Below are 21,534 nucleotides of genomic sequence, written 5' to 3' on the forward strand. Positions count from 1 at the left end.
TACTGCCTCAAAATAATTTCCCTGATTGTGATCGAAATTCCCCGAGAATTCGGGGTTTTTTCCAGATTGAAAAAAATTCCTGATACTTCCAGGTTTTTCCATGTAGTAGACACCCTGGGAGACCATCATAGTAACTATTTTAGTATGGTTCCATAAGTCGATATCGAGTCATGGAACATCAAATCATGGAGGTTTCACTGTATAAGGTAATAAGCTTAGGAGTGGTTCAATGTTAACGACAGGCGGCCTACACCAACACCTGTCTTGGCGAAGGAACTTAGTACCAGTACTGCTCAATGCTTCACAATGGTACAAGGACTCAGATTCACACCTTCCAAGGGGAACTCCCTCCCTTTTCTGTCAGCATACGAATAAAGTTCCAACCAGGGTGGGATACCCGATCTTCCCTGAGATTGCTTGTATCCCGGCCAGTACCGATATAGTGACAATCCCGGTTGTGACGATATAGTGATGGGAGTAACCATGTAAAAGGCTAAGGACCACACTGTGGGGTCTATTTTTTCCTTCAGATACACGAAGTACTGATAGGATGCCAGCCTTTAGGATAAAGTAAAAGCTTTTCTTCCACAGCAGTTTTAGACATTCAGGCGCTACCAACTCTGATTATTTTTTTAAGAAATGGTGCTCTCTGGGAAGTGGAATTCGGGGGAATGTTATAGAATCGTATCTTACTTACCCAATACACCGAACTAGCTGGCGTATCGCGAAATCCCATGTAGAATCACGATCACCCGTATGCCTTCGGTGGTTCGGTGCTCCTCTTTTGCCATGCCCTGTCATCCTGAGTGCTAACCAGCTCTTGTTGCAGCGGATGTTGTTCGTCGAAATCATACGACAAGATGTTCTCATGGGCCACCGGAATCTCTCGGCAAGATGGTCTCGAAGTCCCGGAATGGAACACAAATTTCTTTAAAACTGGATTCCTGATTCCCCGGGAAGGTGACGGCATACGTTGGGGCGCGTACGTATGGGGTTAACACCCGATGGAAAAATTGGCTTCTTCTGTATTTCCTTGGCCGGATCCGGAGGAGTAAAAGCAACATCACTTGTGGCCACTGCAGCGGCCGTCGTGTAGACAAATCGCGATCACTAAACTATTCAAAAATCATTTTTATTAATGTTTTCGCGACGGGATACCACCGGAGGTACGAGAGTTAAAATGGCGGACTTCACAACAACTTCGTCGACAGAAACAACATGGACAGTGTTGCGAGACTTATTATCGCACCAGTCATTGATACAAAATAGCATTTGAATCTGTGTAATATGACAACGTTCGTCGGAATGGTTTGGTTGCAGCGGTTTCTGTGTAATATTTCTATATTTTAGATGTGCATATTACACAAGTACCATGTAATAGGATATGGTGATCTTGTTTTCGTGTAATTTTAGGGTGATGTAATATAACATCAAAAAGATGCTAATATGCATCTGATTTTCGCTGTTACATCGGATTTTTATTACATCGGCTGAATTACGTCGATGCAAATTACATTATTTTTTGCTGTGTATGCATTTATGTTCGGGTATATTATTTTTTTCACCAGAAAGTGAATCGATTTCCACATGACCAGTGTTTGGGGAATACTGATCAGAGAAAGTCTTTTTCGTTGCACCCTCTTAGTTCTGGACTAATATTTCAAAAGGACACATTGGGTTTATTCACAAATTTCATAACGCTAAAATTGGCCATTTTCGACACCCACCCACCCCTTCGTAACCCTTTTTTTATGTATTTTTTACAAATTTTGTATGAGCCGTAACATCATGAGGACACCCACCCACCCCCTTCAGCGTTATGAAATTTGTGAATGAGCCCATTGACATTGGTAAACATTGGCTTTGCAAGACACTGTTGAGCCCAATTCAACTTGATCACGCTCACCAATACCACTATAAAGAAGAGCCAACACCAATCTTTCTGGTAGTGGTGTTAGTTTGCGTAGGTGGGCTAAAAAGGGCTTAACAGTGTTTGTCCAGAGTTGCTCGCCGTCGCTTGTTTCTTGTTCCATTCGATGGATGAGCTCGATGTATTTTAATCATCAGTCCACTCGTCGGCGCTCTTTCGTTTTACTTTTTCTGGCTCATCTGTTTTAAGGAGATGGATGTATTTGATGATCATTGTTGATCGGTGGAAACAGCTCGTAGATTGGAGCAGCCAGTATGGACCGGTTTGCCACATAGGCGACAGGATTTGGACTGGTAGATGTAAGACGCCATAGTTGTTTCTTTTTCAATGGTAATGAAAGAGGGAATGTGACGAAGTAAAGTCATCTTCAGGACTCGCACGCCGTTCGATATGCCAGGAAATAGTGGTTCTACTTTTCATTACTAATGGAGATTACCTCTCAATACTTCAGCATATGATCAACGACAATGGTGAGGTGCATCGACAGAGGGAGATCGTGGACCCGAACCGTCGCTGCATCACTATCCACGTAAACAGGAATTCGAAACTTGGCGTTTCCACAAAGCATTGTTCGTTCCCAATTCTAAACAAACATTTCAAAAGGACACATCGACATTGGTAAACATTGGCTTTGCAAGACGCTGTAGAGCCCAATTCAACTCGATCTCGCTCACCAATACCACTATCAGGAAGAGCTAACACCAATCTGTTAGTTTGCGTGGGCGGGCTAAAAAGGGCTCAACAGCACGTTTCTAAAAAAGGCTCAAGACCTTTTGGGCCCTTTTCAAATGTTCTTTTCTGTAGCGTAAGACAACTTCATGGGAATTAATTTCGATAAGCACACAGTTGCGAGTGTGATGATACTGTGTGCTCTCAACATCCGCATGTTAGAGATTTATTTCATTAAAAAAAAAAAAAAACACAAAGAAAAATGTTGTTTATCTTTCGTTTTTTGGAGAAGTTTTGAGCGCTTTAATACGGTCAGGGAATGACAAAAATTAGGAATTGGTTTGTTACAATGAACCAATTCACGAGTTCACTAATTTGACGTTTGAGCGGTGCCGAATTCATTAGTTTCCATGGTGACATAAATAACACGGCATCGCTAAAACGTCAAGTAGTGAACCCGTGCATAGGTCCATAGCTTCAAAGCTATGCAAATTTGAACAGTGGTCATTTAGTCAAGCTTGATGAATTAATTTGAAATGCAGCCCATCGACATAGATGGAGACACCATCTTCTATGGTGACAGAGGGCTCGATTGGCTTGTCAGATGGATCTGCCAATCGCTGTAGCCGATATGGGGCATGTTCATGGTGTACAAATGGACATATGGACCTTAGGCAAATGAACCTTTCATAAGGCAAAATGTATGCATTTTGATAGTCTAGTTCACAGCGTGTATTAAAATGTATCACCTTTCGACATTTTGAAAATTTACACGAAATTACTTTCGATTTCATTCGTGATCAAACGTCAACATCCCACCGCAAAATCGCTAGTGTTTGGAGGTGATTTTAACCTCCAACTTTCCAAATAACCTTCAAATCATCACCTCCAAGTTAGTTATTATACCCTCCGTTATATGAAATATGGTGGCGCGTCGATCGTCGCAAGTTTATCGTTAAACAGTCAATTCGAAATTTCGACCAAACCAATCGAAACCCATATTAACGGTGAGTTCCATCGTCTGGTAACTCACCGAACGAACGCTTGAACCGGTTAACGAGCTACCCGGTTTGATCGAACCGAAAATCGCTCAAACGAGTCAGTTGTTTTGTGAGCGTCGTTCCGTTGTGGTTGAGATTTGCGTTTGTCGTCCGGTCTTGTTAAAAAAGGTTATCCTCCGGTTTTTAAACTAAAATTTAATTTGAAAACTTTCCTTTCGGATTCGAAATCGTGCGGTGATTCTGTGAATGAGCAAATTTAGTGGCTAAAGGCTTCGTGCAGTGTGTTTTTGGAGCGCTTTTGAATGTTTGTGTCGCCTGGGAAGTGAAATCCGCTGCAAAATCATCGGTAGTGGAGGAAGAATCCCATCAAGAAAAAGGCTCCCATCCAACGGCTTTTGGAACCGACCGGAAGAAAAAGTGAAGTGAAGTCTCTTTGTGTGTGGAACAAGTTTGAAAAATTACTGTCTGGATATCGTTGGCGAATTCGGATTGTGGATTACCCCCGAAAAGATCAAGAAGGATATCGTTAAGGATCGAGGAACGAACCCGAGACGCAGAATAAAGGAAGAAGGTAATGAAAGTCTCTTGTTCTGTCGGCGGACGCCTCTGAGAGAGCAAAAAAAAAATAGAGGACACTGATAGGCAGTTTGGCAGTAAAGTGAAAAAGCGCGGATTTATTTTTAGTTTGGGCGCACATTTTTCTCGCTTTCGGTGGTGGGTTTGGCTTCGAAGGGCAGGTTTTAGTTTCTGTGCCGGGATTCGGAATTGGCCGGTGTGGAGCAAGGATAGTATGCATACATACGGAAAAAAGGGGCAGAGAAAATCGTGCGGCCACAAAGATGGCGGCCGGCAAGATTAAAAATACGGGCATCGAGAGACCGTCCGTTGTTTGCTGTTTTGGGTAGGATGGAAATGTTGCAAAATTGGATTTTGCTGTTGATTTAGGACAAAATATGGCATACTTTTTAGAAACATTGCGATTGAAGAATTCCGGCGAGTTGGCCAGAATGCTTCTCTGCCCAGCGTTTTCCCGGGTTAATCGGTTCATCATTAGAAAAGGAAGGGAAATAACAGTTTTCCGACTGTAGGTATCCACGGCAACCTGATTTTGTGCCTTATTCACGCAGGGGGATGACAACTCTAGTCGGTGTCAAGAAGGGATAAATTAACGAGGGGTCAACGGATGCACTTCTGTGGAGGCACAACAAGAATGCGTTGAAAACAAACAGGAAATTGGAGGCGACTCTCCGGGCAGGTAGATCATAAAAGTTCGATCCCGAACAGGTAAAAGTACTACTACATGTCCCATTATACATAAATGTTGCAATACATATGCAAAACCAGAATCTCTTTGTGTCGTAAAAGGCCGCCCACGCGCCTTTTCGTAAATCGGCACCGCAATCATACAAGGGCTGGATATCAAGAATATTAATGTTTGCTCAGACAGTTTAGGGACGTCACTACATGGCCCCTAGCTTCCACTTACAGTGACGGACAAAACTCACTAACAGTTTAGATATTTGCTGTATTCTTAGCATATTACTATTGAGATTACGGTACAGTTTTACAGCTGAAAAGTTGGATAATGGCTTGATCCTAAACGAAATTTTGGAGGAAATACTACTTCCCTGATGAAAGAATTACTTGTTCAATATTCTGGAAAACACAGGACTCTTTTGAGAAATTTCTGAAATAATCTTCAGTTGATTTCCTGGTGGTTCGTTGCACTAAACCTGTAGCCCACTTAGTGAAAGACTTTCACTAATCGGGCTGAGTTTTGAGCTGTCAAATAACCAAAAACAAAAGAAACTCAGAACTACCAACATTGATAAATTGCGTCTTATGTCAGAAAATGACGTTTGACTTCGTTTTAGGTGGGCTATAGCCCACTTAACGGGAGCCCAATTAAAACGAAGCCCATCTAAAGATAGTGCAACGAACGAAATTCGACTGTACCTAGTATTTTAAACGAAATTCCTTACAAAGTCATCCTAAGTGTTACTAAATGAACTCCTGAAGACAACTTCAGAGTAATCTGTTAATAAAACTTTAAGCAAATACCTGAATTGATTTTGATACAAAGTTTGGAAACAGCACAATGTGGTGGTGGTTGGTCCCTAGTGATAAATCCTACCTCCGTTCTGGTCACGATCTTCAGATTATCGTGATTCGTCAACATTCGTATTGATAAAGTGGGAGGACAGAAGTAAAATTTGAAAGAAACGAATGCCAGAACAGGTATCCACCGGCGACGCCAAACGGACCAACGTAATGTGGTGTAATTTGGAATTTGTGGATTGAATACTGACACCTATATTTTTTTGCCAAGCATCAATATGGATGACTCTCGAGGATTGCTTAACGTAAAAGGGGTTATGACAAGGTTGTGGATTTACTGGGTAAATCCATCACATTGGGGTTATGACTTTGTGTCTAGTCAGGGATAGGGTCTGATTGGTATGGTAGAATGCAATAGAGTTCGGAATTGATAGACAGACTTTGAGGAAAGAAGTTTTCAACGTAAGGCAGCAGCACCTTGGAACTTGGAGGGCGCAGATCTGGAGAGTTGGGCAGCTGTTCATGCTGGGTTACATTATGTAGAAAGTGGAATCTGTTTTGCCGCGCACAAATTATGGGAAGTATTTGAAAATGGCTTCTTGTTTAGATTGTGTAACGCAAGAGAGCATTTTTAGCTCTGCGTTATATTAGGAGGTTATTATAGTGCAGGGTCTACTGATGACTGTGTAGGTATTTTAAGGGTGATTGAATGAAAGTTTTGTTGAGGGTAGTTATTGTTGAATTTTAGCATTTCGTAATTGTTTTGAAATGTTTGTCGTACAATGAGAAAGAATTTTGGGGTAATTTTTGGTTATTATTTGCGCTTTTGCACTTGTAAATGTTTTATTTAATAGAGATACTTTGTGTTAGGGAAGTGTAGGAGGATAAATTATAATTTATTAGAATTTTCTGATAGAGGCAGAGTTCACATGTTACTTAGGTATTGGAAAGCAAATGAGAACCACATTAAATAATAGATTAACAGTAATGCTCATATTTTTATATTTTCATTTCATCGCGGTCCTCATTGCCCGAGCGGAGACGATAAAACTCGAGTTGGATATAATCGACGCAACTACGATACGGAAAAGAAACAGATGAGAAACTATCGATACATTTATTTAACTATAAAAACCACGTTTTAACGTAATAACTTTATTTATTTCTTCTCGTTTCAGCAATCCAACAGCCAAACCATCTCTACTATCTTTTTCATTTCCTCTTCGTTACATTTATAGTCCCTCTGGTACTGAATCGAATGACGCATTCCGCTTTTTATCAGCGCTGTCTTTGCTGTACGTTGAGCATGGTGTCGGAGGTGGTGTGCTGTGTAAAACATCTGATGTGCTACACGGCACGCTACTTCCGGCATTTTGTTGGCGCGCGGGATGGGCAGTGCTGGTGATGATGTGGAGGGCGCTATTCGGTTTAGTGCCAGAGGGACTATATCTATTTAATGTATCTGAAACTTGTGGGACCGCTTTAAATACCGGCGCCTGCTTGTGGAAGATCCCGGTGTGCTAAACGGTATAGGACATGTTAACGGGGGAGGCTTGGTAGGTCCTCACCTAGCCCGTGTCTAGATAGGCGGACGGATGTCTGCCAGGGTGTGGATCGAGGAATTACAATTACAATTACAATTACAATTTGGAAACAGCACAATGTGTGCTGAACGATTTCAAAAATGATTTCAGCAGTTTACACTGAAGCTAACACAACATTTTAAACACTCAAAGTTTACATGCTTACATACATACATACTTTCTTTTGTTTTTTAGCACCAGCAGATTGTTTAGTGCCGATATTTCCAACAGTATTGCTAACACCTTCAAAAACTGTGAATATTTCTATGAAAAACTGACCTTAATTAAAATGAAATAGTTTAAAACCACCATTAGACATCTATAAACTAGAAAACATGGAATGTTTGTGATGGAAACGAAATATTAAGCATTTTTTGAAAGGAAATGCTATTTGGTACCGGCCCGATCAAATTCACCCCAGTGTTCAATTTGCCCCCGGATTACGGTACTGAATGAACACAGTAGCGCAACCAGGATTTGGCTCTAGGGGGGGTTTTGTGAAGCTGAAGATTATGTGTTTTTGGTAAAATAAAACGGGTGTAAAAACTTTCGGGCTGAATAATTTAAAATTAGGCTGATACAAATATTAATTTTCTTTTATGTCAACACCCCCACCCCCCCCCCCCCCTTCAAAAATCCGAAAATTTTGAAGGGGAGAAAAAAAAAAGATTCATCAATTTTTTGGCATCAGTTGGGATTTTTAAATTTTCGAAGTAAAACACAGGTAAAATAAAGGTCCAGAGGACGATTGAAAAAAGTTGAACAACTATCGTTCAAAATAAAAATTCGAAAAAATAACTTTTTTTCTATTTTTAGTTTTTTGTTCCTTATTTATTTTTATCCCCCCCCCCTCGTACCTTTCAAGCTGTCTCGGACATAAAAGAAAATTAATATTTGTATCAGCCTTATTGCGAGATTACCATAAGAAAAAAATAACACCAAATGCAAACTTAAGCTTTTCTCTTCCATTCTGGGCATACATTTTTATATAAATTTACAACTCTATTCAAAGGAAATCTTTTGTACCTGGTGAAGTTTTCCAAAATGCGTATTACATATCGCGTAGTTTGTTCGAAAGTTTATCCAAGCTACATATGGATACGCGCACATACACTGTAAAGGATCAACCTCTGGCAACCAGGCCTGTATGAATACCCAATACTGTATATGCATACTTTTATAACGACTTGGCTGTATTTTGCTAATGTCAAATGTGTTTACTTTGTTCTTTTATTACCAACCGCGAATTACAAGATTATGTTATCTCCCGAAGTAATATCTGGATTTTTAATCGAGTTTCTCCGTCCATCCGAAATCCCATTTTATACACACTTTTCAACTATCAGAATCTTTCAAGTACAAGTCGCAGTAATAAGCATTGCGACTGTCATTAGCAGTTTGTCGAGGGCAAATCAGCATTGTAGATATTGAAGCATTTCCATATTGTAGACGAATTTTCAGCTTAGCAATGGAATCACCATCTTCCATAATCTTTCCTAGGGTTTTTATTTGTAATCATACACTTAAAACTAAAGAATTGCTTCTCCGGAAATTCACGTGCTATCTGGAGATCATGAAATTTGCCAAATGCTGAGCCAACTAAAAGATTTTTCAAAGCATCGAATTTTGCATCAAACAGCTTTTTGAACGGTATAGATATACAAACATATTTGCATGTTTGTTTGATACAAACTTCTCTTCGAAAATCTGTGGCTAATTTATCCGAAAAAGCTAGTAAACTACGTTTTTAATTCCTTCAAAAGTCTTTAAATTAGAGATCCACAACTCAAAACAACATAATTGTCAATACAACTTACTGGTCCAGTGTTTGTGGACTTTGGTGTTGAGTTTCAAAAATATATTTAAAATTTATTATAAAAAAAATCTGCTCTGGGGGGGGGGGGGGGTGTTTGACCCCCAAAACCCCCCCTTGGTTGCGCCACTAAATGAACATTGTCATAGATCTTGTCTTCCAACCCTGTTATGGACCAATGCACGAGTTCACTATTTGACGTTTGAGCGGTGCCGTGTTATTCACGTGACCATGGCAACGAATGAATACGGCATCGCTCAAACGTCAAATTAATGAACTCGTGCATTGGTCCATAAAACGTACATTTTTCGATAAAAACGACGTGTTCTACTTTTGGTGGATAGATCGCCTCTAGTTTAGTCGATTTGCCAAATTTCAGCTTTTTATTTTATCAAAAAGTCATGTAAATAATAAAGTTTACATAAAAAATTGGCTCCCTTGCACCAATAGTTGCCGTCGTGTTCCAGTAGTTGATCAACGGTTGGAAGCAGTTTTTAAAATAGATGTATAAAAATTAAGAAATGTCCCAGAGATGATCTTCATGGTTCATTCGAAAGATATTAGTTGCTGTTCCAAGGGAAAAATGTTAAACCTATGTAAAAATTTACCATTTTGTTTCACGTCTACTACTGGAGCAATAGCGCAACTACTGGAACACGTGTATCAATAGTGGCTCAAGCAATTTTATGTCAAAAAAAAAAGGTTTATCACTCTTTTTATATTTTTCTATACAGTAGAGGTTGAAATCTTTCTGTTGACGCCAAAAGATCTCTGTTAGGGCTTCGTTATTTTGTTATGATTTTTTATAGCTTAGGTAGTCCACTAATGGCACCGGCACCCTATTTAGACGATCTTTTGATATTTACAAACGATGCCGAGATGAAGAGAAAGCTGAAATCTTTCCTGAATAGTCGATTCAAAATGAAGGATATAGGCGAAGCAAAATTTTGCTGGGGACTGAGGATAACAAGAGATCGAGAAAGGGGCAAGATTTACGTCGACCAGCAAAGTTATACTGAAGACATTCAACATAGTAAATTGTAATCCCGTGACGACCCCTGCTGACTCAAGTTTGAAGCTTGATAAAACCATGAGCCCCAGTAATCCGGAAGTAGCAGAAGTAATGAAGGACGTTCCGTTCTTCAGTTAGTTCCCTATTGTACGCGGCTCAAGCAACTAGACCGGATATGGGGCTCTGCATAAAAATCATCCTTTCTATTTCTTTCCTCCGTGAAACTTATAAACAACAAGGCCAGTAAAAGTCTAAATCCCATGAACTTATTTTAGGATTTCGATAAATTTAAGCAAAATCTAAGCTTATTTGAAGCTTAAGGGTTATGTCCTGCCTTTTCTTAATCACCTTTATTCCCGTATACGGTGGATCTAACTTTGGATCGAATCCTATTCGTTCGAATACATGGTCCACTTTATTTTTCTGGCGTAAACGGTTATGCAAAACGGGTTTCGATTGAAAGAGCATTCGAACAAGAATAGGGAAGAATAATTTAATGTTCATACGTTCCTAATAATACATTTTATGTTGTTATGTTCTGCAAGTGCTGTATCCATGAAATTAATACAGTTAAAACTCCCTTACTCGATATTCCGTATCTCGAGTTGGAGAACCATAGTAAAACTTGGTTTTCATGGCTACCTCTATGGTCCCTTGAATCACATTTGTACTGGTTTTGTGTGCTATAACTCGAAGGTCCCTTCAATATCGAGTTATGGAGAGTTGACTGTAGTAATATGAAATAACAGACCCTTAATCCCAATAGCAATATGTTAAAAATTTTGCAATTCATCGATTATGAAAAATTTATTTGAGATGGTCTTAAAGTTTTGTCCGTCACTGTATTCGCGTATCGCCAGTAGTAGCCTAAATTTAATGGCCCCGCCATGTGTATGCTTCACCGATTCCGGGCAGACAATGGCGGTGGCATAATCGCGATCGACAGCCGTCAGTGATGGGTGTGTTCCCCCGTTTGCAAATGGCCAGAATGGCACCAGTGTTCCCGAATCGATGTCAGGGGCTCTCTGTCTAGAATGGGGTCATTGTTAACGATTGAATATTTGTACCTAGTTCAAGCATCCCCGCTTGGATTGATGATGAGCTCTAACATGCTCGCAGAAAAGGTCAATCACCCCGTTGGTCCGTTCATACTCAGCGCGCGATCATGCCACCTCGGGCCGTCATCCGCTTTGTAGCGCAGAAAAGTTTCCCACTAATGACTGTCGTCCGCCACGCTAGCTTTGGATATCTATTTTGGGGAAAATTGTGGCGCGACTGACTCCACTTGTTCAAAACGTGTTACTTCATCATGTCACATCCCATCACACAAATATTTAGTGTTGAACTCGCCAAGAGGAAAAACAAGCCAAAATGGTAATAATAGCGACAGTTCCAACATTCCATTCCAAGGGATTTTTGTTGCGTTGACATCGATTTGGAGGACCTCTCATGGAGTTGATTCAACATAGCAATTGGACGATTTTCAGATAAATAGCAAATATGCTCCATACTTTCTGAAGTCTTTTGGTTAACTTTGACTACAGAAGTATTACCGGAGAGTATGCTGCACAGTAGTACTCCCTTTCCCAGAAGTCCATTGATTTTCAACGAACTCGATACAAAACGAATCAAAGGAATACTATTTTTAAACTGTATGGATTTTTGGAAAGATTTTCAAAGAGATTAAATATTTTTCTGAAGAGAATCTTATGATCGGGTTAGATAAAACGGAAGCAAAAAGTTTCTGCTCCGTCAGTTTTATGAATATTTGAAGTTTTATTTTCTTTTCTAAAGTTTGTGTACGTATTCGGAAATCCTCAAGCCAGTTCGTGATTATTCAAGTTCGCTTGTTCCGAGATGTGATGTATCAGCCATTCTATTATGCAGCCCATCACTAAGAACTACCGTTACACGGATTGTCAGCGCGCTCGTCATTCCCCTTGAACGGTTTCGAGACGACGGAAATCTTCAGCTGAGAATAGTTGGATCCGGTGAGTTCGTTTCAATTGGGTCTCACATGATTCGTGAGTGCTCGAAGACTACTGATGATCGGATGTTTGTTTGTTCTGATGAACTCGGCAAGCTGCACAATCAGTTGTCCATTGCTTCTGTGCGTTTTTATGATTGCTGCAAAACAGGGGGAGCCAGGTAGTTAGTTTTCTTTTCATTTCAGAGAGCGAGTAATGGCGCTATAGCCTAGGCTCTAGAGCCAGGACATACGGGGAAAATACCTATGTCCCATCCCAGGAAAAGGATTGGAAACAACAATGGAGTGCGCAATAACTTTCTTAGCAACGCCACTTCCAACAATTTTGCCTATCTCCCATTATGGAACGGTTGGTACGGTTGTCCCCGTTTCTTCTTCGCAATACTTCAAAAAATTTCGTCTATCATGTTATTCATTCGTGAATAATCTGATCGCCTTAATTTTTCGAATTTTCTTCAAACCACAAGTCTGCACAGTGGGCCTGGCCATTTTAGTGTTTGTATCAAATCACTGATATGCTGCAAATATTAATGCTGACAAGAAAATACTGGAAGCAATTTCAGTATTTCCAGGATGCTTTTCAATATTGGCTGTGCAAGCACTTAGATTAGATTAGATTAGATTAGATTAGAGAATCTTATGATCGGGTTAGTTACGGAATTCCTGTGAGTATTCTAGAAGAACTTCCTTTATGGCTCCTTGAAGGAATCATCCCAAGTAGCAGAGAAGTGAAGAATTCAAATACACTTTCCATTGATGGCAGTGGTGTCCGCCAGTTTTAGATGTATATTATGGGCAAACCTAGGTCCCGATTCCTCTTGTTCAAAACGTGTTTCTTCATCAATCACATAAAGCATACCGTTCCAAATCGCGTCACTGATTAGCGCTATCATATCACATTTCGTTATGATAGCCTCAATAAGGAGAAGCGTTGGTCGCATCAACATAACAATATTCACTGCGAGTTCGAAGCAAAAGTTTATCGTGGAACTCGTGCCAAGTAAAAGTAAACTATGTATAAGTAAGGGAAGGCACAACAGAAACAGTTATAAGTGGCCAAGTTCGCGCCGAATGCCATCGGTGAATGTAAACAGTAACCATCCACTTGTCTCGTGTTGTGTCCGTTTGTCTGTATGTGTTGGCTTGTTTTATTTTCTATACATTACTGTAGCCTATGCTGCTGCATCAGCAACATCGACAATTTATGGGCAAGAAAACGTTGCTGTGGCTTGCTTGGCCGGAACTGAGTGGAGAAAAGTTTCAGCGAGAAAGTTTTCTCTGGGTGGTTTGTTTTCTACTGCATATGGATGTGATTCATTTGGAGAATCGTACGATCATTTTGGATTTCAAAGGGATTTTATGGAATGATGTCTCTAAAGCCTGTCTTTGCCATTAATAATTGTGGAGTTGGCATTGCGAATATAGATTTTTTTAAATATTTGAGCATAATAATTATTTGTTGTGAACACTTCGGTGAACATTTTACCGATTTGTGTAGCATTTTAGTTCGACATGTAAAAACACGTTTTTCGAAATCAATCCTCGTTGAGTTGTTGACGTTGTTATTTCGGTTAAAACTGCCATTGCTAGTTTATAGGTACACTCGGTCGCGTGTCTAATTGCATCCTCGTACGAGGGAGTCGTCGATGGTCAAATGAAGCGACAACGGGAGGAGGCTCGTTTCCCTTCCTTTCCCGGTGTCACAGGAAGATACCTGTTACTGTTGGTTGGTGGAACGCGACCGCCGAGCGTCGTGAAGCTTCAGGAAAGACAATCGCGAACCGGTTTTCATATGATATGTTTCTAATATCTTCTGCGATAAAGTTTCCGCTGTTGCGCTACTGTGGTTTAGTTTCAAGACTCGTGCCCGAGGCTATTCGTTTCAGGTGGCTAGATTGTTCACTGATGATTCAGTTCAGTTCTATGAATTATCAAATTGTTCCTTTTTGTAGTTAAGATGATAAGCAAGTTTGGCAGGATTCTTCCATCTTCTAAAGCTAGTTTAAGCTAGATGCCTAACGTCGAATCTTTACTTTATCTTTAAAGCCGTGGATTATATGAAATCTTTGCCAAGACATTAAAAAATTAGCTGATCATGGAAAGTTCGAAGGCTCTCTTCAGAGTCTTGTTCATTAAGAGTTTCAGGGCTGTTACAACAGGCGCGAATTTCGCGATTCTCGCGGATTTCGCGATTTTCGCGAATTTATAGCGGATTTGAACAGCCAAGCGCGAAAATCGCGGGTGTATAAAATTCTGTCGCGAAAATCGCGGATTTCCCAAATCATGTAACAAAAATTGCAGTTATATAGATACATTCGTGATTTCATAATTAGAAAATTTCTATTTAAAACAAAAAAATCCACGTCTTCTCCTTGGGAGTAGTAAAGTTCAGTTAGTATAGTCACTGATATCAAAAATATTTTTCATGGAAATATAAAAAGCAGTAACATTTTTTTGTAAACCATTTTCATTTTATTTGGAGTCATTTTTCACGAGGGTCGCTAGTCAATCAAGAGATAGTTCCTCCCTGAATTCTTAATGATACTAATCTAAATTTTCTATTGGTGTTTACGGCAATCTATAGGTTCTGGAAATAAAAAAATTATACCGTTCAAATCCTGTGCGTTTGAAGCACATTTCTCTTCCGATAATAATCTAAGAAAATGGCGCTCATTAAGACAACTCAGCACATTTGGCTTGGTTTTTCAAATATTTCAAATCAGAAATATGTCAAATTTACTGATTATTAATATAATATGTCAAGATATTAAACCGTGTAGGAATGCTCAATTTATTCAGCCTCATTACATAAATGCATGCCTTCAAAGTTTGCACGGATAGTAAGCGGACTAGGGTGGATCAAATTTTTTTTTTGAAGATCCAAGCTCCCATATCTTACTTACCATCATAACCTTAAAAATAGTGTTCTGTGAAATTTACAGCTTTCTAGGTGGTGATTTAAAAGTGGCCCAAAGATGATGTGGAAATTACTATGGAGAAATTTTGAAAAATGTTCCAAACACATTAGTACATGAATTTTCAGTACAAACTTATCATCCCTTAGTGTAAACTCATTTTTCAAACCATAATGAAGACATTTACTGAAGAGAGCAATTCATTATGACGGATAGGAGAAGAGATATTCATGAGTTTGTATGCTTTTATTTAGCTTCATTTGGGATTATAGCCCTGTAAATATCTACAAAATTCCCAATCGAAATTAGCTTAAAAAGGAATTGTTTCTTCAACAACATCCTTCATTAGGGTTTGAAGAATGAGTTTTCACTATGGGATTATAGTGAAAACTAAACATTCAAGTACTAATTAGTTTGGAAAATTTTTCCAAATTCCTTCATAGTAATTTCCATATAAATCTACATCGTCTTTAAACCACCTTTAAATCACCACCTAGAAAGCTTAATATTTCACAGAACACTATTTTTATGATAAGGATGGTAAGGAAGAAATGGGAGATATGATTTTCAAACTTTTTCAAATTTTGAATCGCCCTAATGCGGACACTCTGGCTGAGTGTTGGCACTGCAGTCATAGATAGTTATCCTATGAAATCTTAGGATCAATAGAAAAGTTTAAAATAATAGATAGCTCCGCAGTCAAAAAAGGAGTTTTGTCAGTGAAGAATATTGTAAATCTATAACATACAAATTACTGAAAGCAGCACTGAAAATTGTATGTATAAATAATGAAATATTTGATGTAAATATAACTAAATAAAATCTTTTGCAGTATAAGCTGATCACCATAAAACCATACGATCTGCGTTGAAAACCAGTGCAACGAATCACCACCAAAACACACCGGCTAAAAAGTTAGCACGTGGTGAAATCGCTCAAAATAATAGTGGTTTTGCTTGGTAAATTTTTGTTCAGCAACAATTTTGTAAAAAAATGGATCATATATAAATTTGTAACTTTGGAGGGAATTGTTGAACACCGATGAATTTAAAAAATCATTATGCAGTTGATATCAAAACTACTATTATTTTGAGCGATTTCACCTGGTTTAACTTTTCAACCACACACAAAAAATGGAAGGAAAGCAAAGTTACAGCATGCCAAAGTTGTGCATTTTGTATGAAAATCGGCTTTCACTACTATTATTCTTAGCACTGTATGTATGTACATTACATTTTCATTATTTTTGTGTAAATTAGTAACTCTGCATAATTAAACTGAGTAGTTTACAAACCAATTAATATAAAATTTTATTGTGTTTTTTGTTTGAATTTTGAATTTCATTTGTTTTAATAAATTAATAAGATCTTGTTAAAATTTCATCAAAATTAATTTAGCCCTGTAGAGTTGGACATTTTGTGTCAAACGTCGAAAGAATTTTAAATGTATAGTCCAATGTCTAATGACTACGAAACATTACTGAATATTACAGAAATGCAACAATTTTCATAAAAACAGAAATTTATTGAAAATATTAAATTTTCATAACATTCTTAAGCCTTTTTACCTCAAATTGATTGAGTATTCATACAATGGCATGCATTTCAAACTTATTGTCTTACTGTCCTCATCTCATAAATAAAACAATATTTTCTAAAACAATATGATGGTGTTTGCTTATCTTACTTACTTACTTACTTATTTGGCTTTACATCAATTATCTTGATAAAGCCTCGCCAACAATATTTCGCCAATTCCCTCGGTTCATGGCCGCTTCTCTCCATCCTCGACTGTGACCCACGCTCTCCAGGTCCTGGTGTACCTGATTGCTTATCTATGTTTTTCATAAAAAAATACAGTAATGGCGATCTAATCTTATTAATGGCAATCTTTTTGCTCTCGATAACATCACCACTTTTTTGTGGGGACATAATACCACTGCGACCATTAAGTTGATCTATTGTGGTGTTATCCTCTTTGTTTTTGCCGTACTGTAGAAATATGTTTCTATATGAAATAACTATCTCCACAGCTATTGGCGTGCATCCCAATCAGGTACTACGTTTCGGATAAAATGTAGTACCTGTTTTGGATGATAATACTGAATTTCATTAGGCTCTAGCAAGCCTTTATCTAAATATCTACAACGCTTGTGGTATAGTGCAACACACTTGCACAACAAATGTTCAGTGCTTTCGCTTTCTAATTTACAGAAACGACACATATCTTCTGGCAATTTACCTATAATTTTAAGGTAACGTTTGCTGGAGCAGTGGCCTGTTAATAAGCCAGTATAAGTACTTAGATCGTGTTTATTGAGGTTTAACAACCTCAGCGTTTGATAGGCGTCTGGTTCGATGAATCGTTTGGACTGACGAGAGTCCATTGCGTTCTTCCAGTTTAGTTTAATTTTTGCCTTCATCCAGCTCTTTAATTGCATTTTCAGAGCACAAGACGCCATTCCGAAGAACGGTTGAGGCCCTATAAATTGCATGGAAGAACCTTGTTTTGCTAACTGATCAGCTTTTTCATTTCCTTCTATTCCGCAATGGCCAGGAACCCAATATAGATTAACCTTATTACGATAGGACAACTGCTGCAGTAGCTCACCACTTAAAATATAGTGTAAAGTTAGATGAGAGATGATTTTGAAATTCAAAAAGCAATTTAAGGTTTTCTATGCTTCTGATTGACAATGTAAAATTACTGTGTACGTTTTTCTTCTTAAGTTATCATTAATAACTTTATTTTGCATCTTCTATTGTATAAAAAGATCGTATTGAAATTATGTTACGTATACAGTCGAATTTCGTTCGTTGCACTACACAGTTCGAACGAAACGTGTAAATTTCTGAGACATATAATGCACATAATTGGAGCGTGGAATATCATGCATATTTACATGATATGTCATGTAAACTTCAATTATATGTCATGTAATCGAGCAGGAATCTGTGTGATTACATGACATATAACACTTTTTTACATGATTTCAGACTTAAATTTACATGATGTCATGTTTACATTGCATAAATGAAGTTTACATGACGTGTAATATTCATTATTTTTAACTGTGTATGTTTAATTGCACTTCGTTTTAATTGGGCTCCCGTTAGGTGGGCTATAGCCCATCTAAAACGAAGACAAGTGTCACTTTCTGACCTAAAACGAATTTTGTCAATGTTGGTACCTCTAATTTTCTTTTGTTCTAGATAAATTGACAGCTCAAAACTCAGCCCGATTAGTGAAAGTCTTTCACTAGGTGGGCTACAGCTTTAGTGCAACGAGCGAAAGTTGACTGTAGTTGCAAACTAGGCCTCCTCTCTGCTTGTAGTGACACTATCATTTTTTTAATTTCACGATTTTCTACAAAAAAAAATGTATTTAAATGTATTGATGACAAATAAATTTCGAGTGCTATTGTTGAATACGATTTTCTCCATGTAAAATTCGAATTATTGGATTTTTCCGCTTTTTAACTTATTTTCTTCCTAGTGGCGCAACTAAAATTACATCATTTAACTGTACCCTTAGTTTTGACAGAATTGCGTATGGTATAACAACTTGTCTTGCTCAATGGTAGATACTTCAATATAAAACGAAAATAATCACTTTAAGAACCATTAAAAATTAGTTTTAGATCGTGCACATTCACGCATTTTTCTATAATGAGTAGTAAAGATGTCAACGAAACAAATTTTTTTTGGCGCGTATTGGTGTTTCTAGGCGCGGATCGAATTTCTGAAGTCGCGATTTTCGCGGATACGGTTTTAAGATTTTTGTAACAGCCCTGGTTTGAATTAAGGACTGCGATGAGCTAAGATTTGGAAATTCAATAGTTTCATTTTAATTTTGATGTCATTGCACAAGCTGCAAGTCGACATGTGCAGAACCTGCACGAACGTGAGGCTTTCGAAAGGTGTCTGCAGCACTACAATGACCACCTTAATGGTGATGTGGCCAGTAACGAAGGTGGCACAAGAATAACTTTGGGAGCATGAGCAGAGGCTGAAAGATTTTCGGCTCCAGATATCCAAGAGGTTCAAATGGAGATTCGACGGTTGAAAAACAACAAAGCCGCTGGAGTGGACCATTTACCGGTGATACACTGGTAAGAGCACTGCACTGGGTTATTTTCAAGATCTGGGAGGAGGAAGTATTATCGGAGGAGTGGATGGAAGATTTCGTTAGTCTCATCTACAAAAAGGACGACATGTTGGATTGTGTCAATTATCGTGCGATTACAATTCTGATCGCCGCCTACAAGGTACCCAAATTTTATGCCGCCATCTATCACCCAATTGCTAGAGAATGCGTTGGGCAATATCAGGCAGGATTTTTTTGGCGAACAGATATTTGCCACCCGCGGGTCTACCCCGTTTGGCATAATGCCGTATAGCATAATGCCGTATGGCATAATGCCGTTTGGCATGCAGTCGTTTGGCATAATGCCATTTGGCATAACGGTCGTTTGGCATAATCGCCATTTGGCATAATAGCCGTTTGGCATAATTGTGAAAAACATTGAATTTGATCAAATTCCTTCCATTAAGCAAAGGGGTGTGTATAAACTGCTCACGATCGTACATTCCGTTGTCAGTTAGTGATAGGACATACTTCTAATCATCATTTTTCAAGGAAACCAATATGCAATAAAGCTCTTTTAGAATTGCATCATACATGACTTCCGGGGTCATTAAGTCCGGGATATTATGGCGCATTTTTAACAAAAATATATCCAACGCCTAAGTTATTCCATGTCATTTGAAAAAAAAAGGAACATGGAATTTGATGACGCATCTTATGGTACAGCATATTACTGTACCACTGCAGTATCTTCCTTTTTCAAATTATGCCAAACGACCATTATGCCAAATGACTATTATGCCAAACGACTGTATGCCAAACGGCATTATGCCAAATGGCATTATGCCAAACGGGGTAGATCCGCCATCCGCCATATGTTGCAGAAATGCCGCGAATACAATGTACCACCACATAGTTTTTTCATCGATTTTTAATCGGCATATGATACAATTGATCGAGATCAGTTATGGTAGCTCGACAGGAACCTCACCTTCCGGGAACACTTCAACCAGGTCAGTCGACTCTTCACTGGATTGGAAATGACTTGTATAAATCACGATAAACTTGTAGAAGTTCTAGCGCTGATTTTCAACAGCTATGTTCGGACCATCTCCGGCCTACTACCATCAACCCCCGCGGATTTCGCCGCTATCGAAGTTGGCATATTACCTTTCCGACATCGTTTATATGCTTATATGCCAAAACAGCCGGCGCCGAGAGAATCCACCTCCTTGAAAAAGGAGACTGGAATTTGCGCATAGTCGCCAGTGCCTGCCTCCCCCCGGTGGCCAAGACTCACTGGCATGGAGCAAAGGAAACAAAGAAAGGAGACAACACGATGGCCCTCAGAGCTTCGGTAAATGAACTCCTGCAATCACGCTTCCCCAATCATGAGTATCGTTTCACGGACGGATCCTTATCCCAGAGAGGAGTGGCTTTTGGAGTTTTCAGTTCGAACATCTATGTGAATCACAGCCTTCCAAAAGAGTGCTCAATTTTCTCCGCTGAAGCAGCGGCAATCTTCTATGCAGTAACATTCCCTTCGAGCCTATCAATATTAATTCTTTCCGACTCGGCCACGCTCTGAAATCAGAATCGCCATCACACCCGTGGGTTCAAGGAATTTCGTCCGGAATCACGCAAAATTTTACCTCGGATCCCCGGGCACTGTGGTATCCCTGGTAACATCATTGCGGATTGGCTTGCTGGAATTGGATGGGAAGCGAGGAGATTCACCTACGAAGTTCTACTGCCGGACATCAAAAATTACATATTTAGAATTATCTGGGACCATTGGACTAAGATGTGGCATAACAAGACAGCGAACCAATTAAGGAAAATAAAGGAAGGGGAAGCAACGGATCATCTCTCGATTAAGAACGGGCCACGTGCGGTTTGCTTACAACTTTGGGCGTGGCTTCTTAAAAACAACTGTGCGAATCTTGTGATGTAAACAACTGTTGAGCACGTACTATGCTCTTGTTCTCAGTTTTCCGTTCCTAGAGACGCTTACGGAATCCCCGGCAGCATTCGTGACGCCTTGGCAGATGATGCTGGAACTCTTGGAGCCCTATGCTGCCTTATTAAGGACGCAGAACTGTTCTTCGATGTGTAATCAAATAAATTCGCTTAAGTAAATCCACTCTGGGCACTCCGAGAGCATCCTCTCGGGCTAAAGTCCCACATCTGTGGCTGCTGTTTCATCAGAATACAAATCCTGCGAACAAACGCGCTGGGCAGCTCTGAAAAACACTCTGATTGCCCCAGTTTATCAGTTTTTCTGTATCATCATCATCACCTGCAGAGTCGGGTAAAATTTACCCAATTGCTCAATAAGCTTTACGCCGACAAATTTGTCTTTTAAAATTTTTAAGTCTGTTTTAAATTATCTGTTAAAACACCCACTCTGTAAATGTTAAATCTGATGATTGGCGAGACCCCAAAGTTGGGCTCGAAGGTAGGCCCCTCAGGCAAAGCCT

General features: G+C 39.2%; 1 protein-coding gene across 1 annotated transcript in view; it reads left to right on the top strand.

Moving 5' to 3' along the window:
* Positions 1–3,693: 3,693 nt before the first annotated feature.
* Positions 3,694–21,534, top strand: part of LOC5565298 (endochitinase A) — a 28,612-nt gene continuing 10,771 nt past the window's right edge. Inside the window, exon 1 of the mRNA XM_021837913.1 lies at positions 3,694–4,171. The gene's annotated coding sequence lies outside the window, so the exon portion shown is untranslated. The remainder of the gene's footprint in view (positions 4,172–21,534) is intronic.

The sequence above is a fragment of the Aedes aegypti genome, chromosome 1 (genome assembly GCF_002204515.2).
Source record: "Aedes aegypti strain LVP_AGWG chromosome 1, AaegL5.0 Primary Assembly, whole genome shotgun sequence".
Classification (NCBI taxonomy): domain Eukaryota; kingdom Metazoa; phylum Arthropoda; class Insecta; order Diptera; family Culicidae; genus Aedes; species Aedes aegypti.